Source organism: Neolamprologus multifasciatus, chromosome 10, assembly GCF_963576455.1.
Source record: "Neolamprologus multifasciatus chromosome 10, fNeoMul1.2, whole genome shotgun sequence".
Lineage (NCBI taxonomy): Eukaryota > Metazoa > Chordata > Actinopteri > Cichliformes > Cichlidae > Neolamprologus > Neolamprologus multifasciatus.
Window position 1 is genome coordinate 30,110,264 of NC_140448.1, and position 8,850 is coordinate 30,119,113.

At 42.4% G+C, this 8,850-nt stretch overlaps 1 long non-coding RNA gene across 1 annotated transcript; it reads right to left on the bottom strand.

Annotated features, from left to right (window-relative positions):
• Nucleotides 1–217: 217 nt before the first annotated feature.
• On the bottom strand, nucleotides 218–3,250 carry LOC146510483 (uncharacterized). Its single transcript, XR_014876457.1, has 2 exons — nucleotides 2,718–3,250; nucleotides 218–2,635 (listed from the first exon to the last, which is right to left on the bottom strand). It is a non-coding gene; the product is annotated as an uncharacterized LOC146510483 (long non-coding RNA).
• Between the last annotated feature and the right edge of the window lie 5,600 nt (nucleotides 3,251–8,850).

The window sequence follows — 8,850 nt, forward strand, 5'->3', positions numbered from 1 at the left end:
CACCTCCCAGTATCAGCAGCTCTCAGTTTAGCTCTGAGTAATTCACCTGTCCATTTGCAAGTAGGAGGCCAGCGAGGTGTTCTACAGCCCAGGTCAGCAGCGCATAAAAGAGGCTAAGCTGTTTCATTTGAGGAGGAGACGCGAGGGCTTTAATGACCCAGAAGGATGATGCAGAGCGTGGAGAGCAGATCACAGTCTCTGGAGAAGCTGGTCCTCGAGCAGCAGTGTTGGGGAGTAACGGAATACATGTACCGCCGTTACGTATTTAAAATACAAAATATGAGTAACTGTATTCCGTTACAGTTACCGTTTAAAAAGGTGGTATTTAGAATACAGTTACTTTGTTGAAATAAATGGATTACACGGCGGTACTTCCCTGTTTCATATTGTGGCGGGTCAGGACTGTTTGGGTTTTGTTTGACAGCTACGTTCTGTTGTTCCAGGCGGCAGCGTTACGGTTGCCATGGTTACAGGGTTACGCTCTCTCTCTGCGTGTTTCCTGGGTGAGAGAGGCCTTTTTGTTGTTGTGCTAAGCTAATAGGCAGAATGCTACAGGTATAGCTCTAAAGAATGTAGCATCATAGGCAGTGTAGTCCGTGCTGCAGGGAGAATGGACTGCCATACACGTTATGTGTCTGTGAGCGAGGGAGGGAGAAAAAGGAAAAGTACGAGCTGTCATCGAGCAAAAACGGGAGCTGGAAGCATGTAAATATAATAATAACCACTGCAGCCAAGAAGAGAGCCTGACGAGCCCAGTTGTAAGTAAGCTATTAAGACTCGACTGTACACCGTGTTCGTGTTTTCCTCCAAAAACAATAAGTTCAGTTGGAGCAGCCTTTCAACGCCTCTCTCTGTCTCTGCTAGCAAAGTTGACCCAGACAACAAAGTAAAGCTAGTTTTCAGCTACGAGCCGACACAGAACCCACCGTATTAGCCAGAGGTCCCTTTACTACGGTTCGGAGCCGCGGACCTTCAGTAACAGTAATAAATCACAGCAATAGTACATTCATGTAGTTGTAAACAGCATGATAATATATTAAGTAATCCAAAGTATTCAGAATACATTACTCTCATTGAGTAACGTAACAGAATACGTTACAGAATACATTTTGGGGCATGTATTCTGTAATCTGTAATGGAATACATTTTAAAAGTAACCTTCCCAACACTGTCGAGCAGTGCATGAATGTAAAGAGTCAAAACAGAAGTACCATCTAAGCAAGGAGTTGTTTTAATGATTATGTTTTAAATTCACTGAGGAAAGTTCAGTGATTGAATTTATCCACACAGTTAGTTAAGCAGCGATCCATTAGAGTCGCTTCAGGAGTACAAAATATTTGATAAGATTTCGCCTGGTGACCCGGAAAAGATCCTCTGGTTCTTCTGAGCTCTCTAAGACTTTTGGTAAGCCATGCTGGTTAGACTGCAGTCCTGCTGATTAATAGATGTTTGAGTACAAGTGTAATTAGTGTGTGGGTGAGAGAGATCTTGAACAGCATTGAGGTCCTGGTGCAGTAGTGCCTTGGCCAGATCTACATGCTGTAGCCGTTTGCTGTCACAGGGGCTCTGGAGATTTGTTGAATTCCCACAATTCCTCTGTTTGCTTAGTCAAACAGACACAAACAGGAGACCATAAATCCCTCATTAGAGGTAACAGGTAACAACCGGTGACTTTCATTTGCATGACAAACAAGTGGATTTAGCAATATCATCACTTAGAATTATTATATGAGTGTGAATGCTTGTCTGTCTCTGTGTGTTGGCCTTGCAGCACACTGGCGACCTGTCTAGGGTCCCTGTGAACCAGAACTGAATCAGCTGATCCTGTTTCTGTTACTGTTAAACATTCTGGAAAAGGATGCTGGGGACGATACTTCTGCTACTATGTCAAAGTCATAGTATATAAATGTAGATCTGTTTAAAAAACCTTATAAAAAGCTTCATCTTTGCAGGGGTGGAGCTAAAAGTGCAGCTGGGGTGGCACCGCACCCCTCATGTACCTCACAGTGGTTTGGTCCACTGACTGTGTTTGCACAGGCAGTGGACTTCTTTCAGGATTTGTGAGGCACTGCTATTTGCTTCTACCACTCAGTAAAACAAAACACATTTAACCAGGCCATTTTTTATCTGCTGCATTACCTCACTGTTAAATCTTGAGCTTCAATGCCCCCCCTATATTGTTGGAGTGGATTTTAAAACACATGAGCCAAACGTACAGTCTTACATTCATTCCAACATACACACTTCCATACATACATTAGATTTAGACTATGGGTAAATAAACCAACAGACAAATTACCAAACTGGGGAAATGCACATGTTACTGCGAGGGTCATCAAAAAAATACAAATAAAAAGTAAAAAATAAATAAATCATCTGCTTCATCTTACTGATGTTGATGTTGTCACGACGGGACTGAACAGACCCACGCGCAGGCTCTAGGTCTTGAAAGCACAAGAGTCTTTATTACGATACACCAGGTGATTATTTACAAAAGTGAGGGGAAAGCTGGGCTCCGGGGGTCCACACACGAACGGGAAAGACGCCGAAAGTCACACACACACACTCCGTCCACTCCTCACGCTCCTCTTCACACTCCAATCACTCGGGTAACACAGGGGTTGGTCCAGGGAATCTGTACACAGAGACACGAAGGGATTATAAGGCGAATCGCTGTGAAAACACTCTAGAAGTAACTGAGCTGGGGTTACACTGACGAGGGTCGGCAACGGTCCAGCGACGAGAAACACAGAGCTGCCGTCTTATAAAGGAGCTGGAACACTCGTGATGAGCCACAGGTGTGTGATCGTGACCAGGTGCGTGGGCCAAGGGCAGGAGCCCACAGGTGAGCTCCGCCCAGGCAGAGGGAGGAGGGGAAGAGGGGAAGGGAGAGAGCAGGAACAAAAAAAGAATATAAAAACATATGTAGCCATACTGAGCCGACCGGGTGGGCACAGGGACCCTGACAGTTGTGCAAGTAGGATTGAGATTAAGGAAATGCTAAGATACAAAAATGAGTTTTTTTATTGAACCAGGAAGTTTGCCTTAGTTTTTTTTTTTTTTTTTTTTTTGGGGGGGGGGGGGGGTTCCCCATTCCTTTTTTTTTTTTTTTTGAAAATATTTTTATTGAAAAAAGAAAACAACAGTACTTGCAGTTATCGAAATACAATCAACCTTTCTTTATTTTTCTAAGTAAATAAACTTATATATATATATACATGAAAAAAAACAACGCATTCTAAAACAAGGACCCCCCCCCCCCCCCCCCCCCAGTCCCACACAGATCAACACAACCATCAAACATATTAGAGGAATATAACAGTAACAGAAGTACATTTAAACAGGCAATACCTCTAGACTAGCAAAATAAGAGATAAAGGGTTGCCACTTGTGAAAAAATTTGGCTGTGCGACCTCTCGGGGTTCCCCATTCCTGATAGAGTTTTCTGATTTCCCACGAGCATGACAGAATTCCTTCCCCTAGCTCCCAGAAATAAACTTCTAATGAGTATTTATGATCGTGAAGACTAACGTGTGGAAAGGTGGTGGTGCAGGATTACGCAGCATACCAGGCTCATCAGTAACAGCAGTGAGTGGACTCTGCTTGGTTTGGTGATTTAAAATAATGTTTCAACTAAACTGCATGTGAATCAGTTCAGACTAGTCTCCAATAACCACAACAGCGCGCAGGGTAAGTCAATGCAAAAGTTCTGCACGGTTTCCAGAATCCTAATACCTTTTGTCCAAAGTGACTGATGTGATGAAATATTTATGAGGGTTTTTTTTGTGTGCTGTGGTTTTCACACGTCACATAAATAAATGATCAAAAATGAGGAACTATGATTCCATACAGCAACACCTCTCCCGTCGCCCCTCCACAGGGATGCCATGTTGGAGTTCGGTGGTTACATGGAGTGAATTATGTATCATATCTTTCCAAGCATGAACTCATCCTGCAACGAGACAAGCAAATGTGCTGCCAGCACTGGGAATTAAGTTGAGGAGAGATTTAAGTTGTCTGGAGTTCATTATTCATGACGGGTGAAATTGTGCATTGAAAACACTTCTGTACACAGGCGTATGCGCTACACAACCCAGACCGCCTCACACACACACACACACCGTGATGAAAGAATGAGATGCCATGATGCTTTCTTTCATTTGTTTTTAATGTCTGTTGTCGGTCAGTGTGCTGGGCGGCTCAGCAGAGGCTTGGATTGAGAAACAAATAGAAATCAGAAGCCAGTTGTGTGGGGAGCGCCTGAGGGTGTTATTCATTTCCTTTTAACTTTTCCATTTTATGTTTTTTTTCCCAGCCTCTCTGCGGTGGCAGTGTGCAGAGAACGACAGCCGCAAAATAGTGTTAGCTCCCAAATGAAATCTTCGGCATAAAAGCGGCAGAGCAGGCTGCCTGCTGGCCGGCGCTGGATGCTTTGCCCTTGAGAAACAAATCCAGACATGGAACACTTTGTTAGCTCTCTGGACAGCCTCCAATGAAACGACGTTCACCTCTTTTCACCTAGAAGAAGAAGACAAAAACAGCAACAACATCCTTACCTTATAGTCTTTATCTCTGTGATTCTGTGACAGGGACGCATCTGTTCTTAGAGTAAAGAGAGGAAGCAGAAAGTGAAGTACTTAAGTCCTCATCTGTTCTGTTGTTACAGCTTATTTGTTTTTGGAATGAATAGGAAGCTACCAACACAGTCTCCTCACTCTTCAACATGAGGGATACTCTACTTACAATCTTATGATCTTTTGAACATTAAATATTCTCCGCAGGTAGGAGCGGGCTGAAAAACTGCACCGTGAGTGTGGTCACCTTGAATTCTTGTCGGCTAGAGCGCACTCTGGTGTTTTCCACCGTTGAAAAGGTATACTGCCGTCATGCTTTTCTAATTGTAGTTTATTTTAATGTTCCTGTAGACTATTTTACTCTAAAACACATGCAATTACGGAGCCCCGCAGGGGACATGGGAGAAAAAAAATTAAGACGGACTTTTGCGAGATCTCGCCAAACAAACTCGCAAAAGTTTTAGCCCCATTCTTCGGAGGCCGCCAGCTCGAAGCCGACCGGGAGGTCGAGGCACGATGTGCCGGGAAAGCGGTGTTCCTCCCGGCTGTAGTAGGTCTCGACCTCCCGTTAGCTTCGAGCTAGTGGGTGTCAGATCTCCGAAAACGTCGGAGCACTTTTTCACTGTAAACCGAGCAGGTATCTGACGTTTACACAACTACATTCACGCCTCAAATTATCTTAAAAGTGTATTTTGTGACCCAGAAAGAGTAATATTACAACTAAGTAGCTGCCGCCATTGTTTGAATTCAACTTTTGCGAGATCCCGAGTTAGTTTTGCGAGATCTCGCAAAAGTCCGTCTTAATTTTTTTTCTCCCATGTCCCCTGCGGTGCTCCGTATGAAATACAATAAATTTGCATCCACAAAAATAATATTGGTGATGCCTCTGAGTTTGTCATTTCACAGCCACGTGGAAGATAAACGGTGGACAGATTTACTTAAGTACCACAGACTGTATGTAAATGATGGCAGATGTGAAATAGTGAAAGGCTAGCATGCGCGGTCAAAAGCTAGCGACTTGTCAGTTGCACAGTAGAGCACATCCTGGTTTTATACATTTAAAATGTACCATGATTTACAAAATGAATATGTGTTATGTTCAGTGTTACTTGAGACCAGCAAATAAGCTCATAATGTCAGCAGGAAAATTGCTAATTGCAATTAACACATTGCAGGGAAGGCATTTTAGTATCTGTACAATCAGCTGTCCTGTTGCTGGTTATACAGATATCTGCGTCTCGTCCTGACCCTCGGAGAGAATACAAGTTTAGCGCACTTTTGCATCTGTGGCTGCAATGTCATACAGGCTAAACTGTATAAAACCATATCACACACCGACAGCAATCATGGTCTAAAGGCTCCATAACCAAAATAACCAGCATAACATTTCTCGTCTTACACATTTATATTCAGTCTTTGCGCTCGTCAGGGAAAATGTGCCTCACTTGAGTTCACAGCTTTTTTACAAAGTACTAAATAAAGTGATTTTGTGCTGATGAATTAGGAGGTCATTGCAATACTTTAATACTTGTTGCTTTTGATAAATGACATATTAACAGTTTTGCAGTATAGTGAACTATATAGAATAGTTTAGTATATAACGCAAATGTGGGAGTACAGTGTGTTCCTGAGTCAGGGACATCTCGTATCATTCCCGTTCTATTCTATATCACTATCCTCCTTTATTCTCCCAGTGAGCCAGCATGTGTATTTGGATTATTATGAGTCTGATCCCAGTTTAAATCATATTATATCTGCCTTCAGCATAAGCACTGTGGCTATTCAGAGGTATTTGTTTTTACACATGATGCAGAGGAACAGCAAATGAGAGCTATATTGCAGTCTTCTCTTTTAAGTGTTTTAGAAGTGATCACATCGATTTCTAACTTTGTCCACAGTGTCAGTGATCTACTGTTCGAATATCATTAAAAACCTAGTCGGGCCAACATAAGCAACCCCTCTGCTTGCCGGTCCTTTAAAATAACCCTACAATGGTTCATTATGGTGATAAAAGGTATGGCCCACTTTTTATTTTCATTATAAAATCTAGTCACCCCCCTCATGCTTAAAGTGCTCAAGCATTGGATGTTTAAATTACTATATGATTTAAAACATGAGATAACTTTAACATTATCAATAATTTCCATAATCCACAATGACCAGTAAATACTTGATGTGTTTCCTCCAGTATTTTCCTTGCACTGGGTGTCACTGTTGCATCATGACTGACTTCACCTGCATATTGCAACTCAAGGCCTGAGAGTCACGCTTCACATGGGGCAGAGGACAGCTTCCCTCCGTGTGTTTTCAGGCTTCTTCGAGCGATCGCGTCCCACACGACACACCCACCGAGCGACACGCAGAAAGCAATCTGACAGAATCCTACTGGGTGTGCGCACCGCACGTCTTTCAATTCATCAAGATGAATTTCAATATTTCAATTTGTCACCCGTGCTGCAGCTCTCAGCACAAAGTGGTAGAATACAGAGACGATGAGCATCAGGCAGAGACAGAGAAACATGCTATTAAAGACTGTTACAGTAAAATTGACTTTGAGGTAATTCAAACAGTGTGCATGTGCATTGGAAGATTTCATTACAGCTCCACAATACTTCATCAAATGTCCACACAGATGCGCTACACTTCATTGTTTTCTCCTTTACTGAACAGAAACTCGCATGTATTTCCACATGCAAGAACTTGGCATGCACGCGCAGTGTTGTTGATTCATTTAATGCACAACAGTCAGTTTTTGTATCTTTTTCTATTGTACTTGTGAAATGTGTTAATTATCTGTCAAATGCTGGCAGTGTTGGGAAGGTTACTTTTAAAATGTATTCCATTACAGATTACAGAATACATGCCCCAAAATGTATTCTGTAACGTATTCCGTTACCTTACTCAATAAGAGTAACGTATTCTGAATACTTTGGATTACTTAATATATTATCATGCTGTTTACAACTACATGAATGTACTATTGCTGTGATTTATTACTGTTACTGAAGGTCTGCGGCTCCGAACTGTAGTAAAGGGACCTCTGGCTAATATGGTGGGTTCTGTGTCGGCTCGTAGCTGAAAACTAGCTTTACTTTGTTGTCTGGGTCAACTTTGCTTGCGAGAGACAAAAAGAGGCGTTGAAAGGCTGCTCCAACAGAACTTATTGTTTTTGGAGGAAAACACGAACACGGTGTACAGTCGAGTCTTAATAGCTTACTTACAACTGGGCTCGTCAGGCTCTCTTCTTGGCTGCAGTGGTTATTATTATATTTACATGCTTCCAGCTCCCGTTTTTGCTCGATGACAGCTCGTACTTTTCCTTTTTCTCCCTCCCTCGCTCACAGACACATAACGTGTATGGCAGTCCATTCTCCCTGCAGCACGGACTACACTGCCTATGATGCTACATTCTTTAGAGCTATACCTGTAGCATTCTGCCTGTTAGCTTAGCACAACAACAACAAAAAGGCCTCTCTCACCCAGGAAACACGCAGAGAGAGAGCGTCACCCTGTAACCATGGCAACCGTAACGCTGCCGCCTGGAACAACAGAACGTAGCTGTCAAACAAAACCCAAACAGTCCTGACCCGCCACAATATGAAACAGGGAAGTACCGCCGTGTAATCCATTTATTTCAACAAAGTAACTGTATTCTAAATACCACCTTTTTAAACGGTAACTGTAACGGAATACAGTTACTCATATTTTGTATTTTAAATACGTAACGGCGGCACATGTATTCCGTTACTCCCCAACACTGAATGTTGGTGTAAAAATGTGATGAGAAGTCGTTCTGCTGTTTTTTTATAACATTTGACTTTGTCTACAGGAGAACAGTCAAAGTGTGCATCTGCTGTGTTTTCTGTCTTTCTGTGCTTTGATGGCTGATGGAAGGGAATGAAAACAAGTCATTTGCAGGAGGTCCCTAGGCGACAACAGGAATGCAGTGGTTTGATTATTTACAGACCCCCCAGAACTTGACAGTATTTATTTGAAATCTTGGTGATGGAGCTTTTGGAAACACGTCTCAGAAACTATAATTAATGCTTGTGGAAAATAATAACGCTATAGACGCAAGTGGTGGTGAGTCATAATGTGTTTACTTTTTCTTCCAACCTACCCTTGTCTAAGAAGGTATTTCCACAGCAACAAGCAATTCATCAACACTGTCACAAACAGACGGAGAAATTTACATGTCTACTGGTTCTCATTTCTCTACTACAGTTTTTCCTCTTATTGGATAGATCCTGGTCTGGGAATACTGCACTGATTCTTT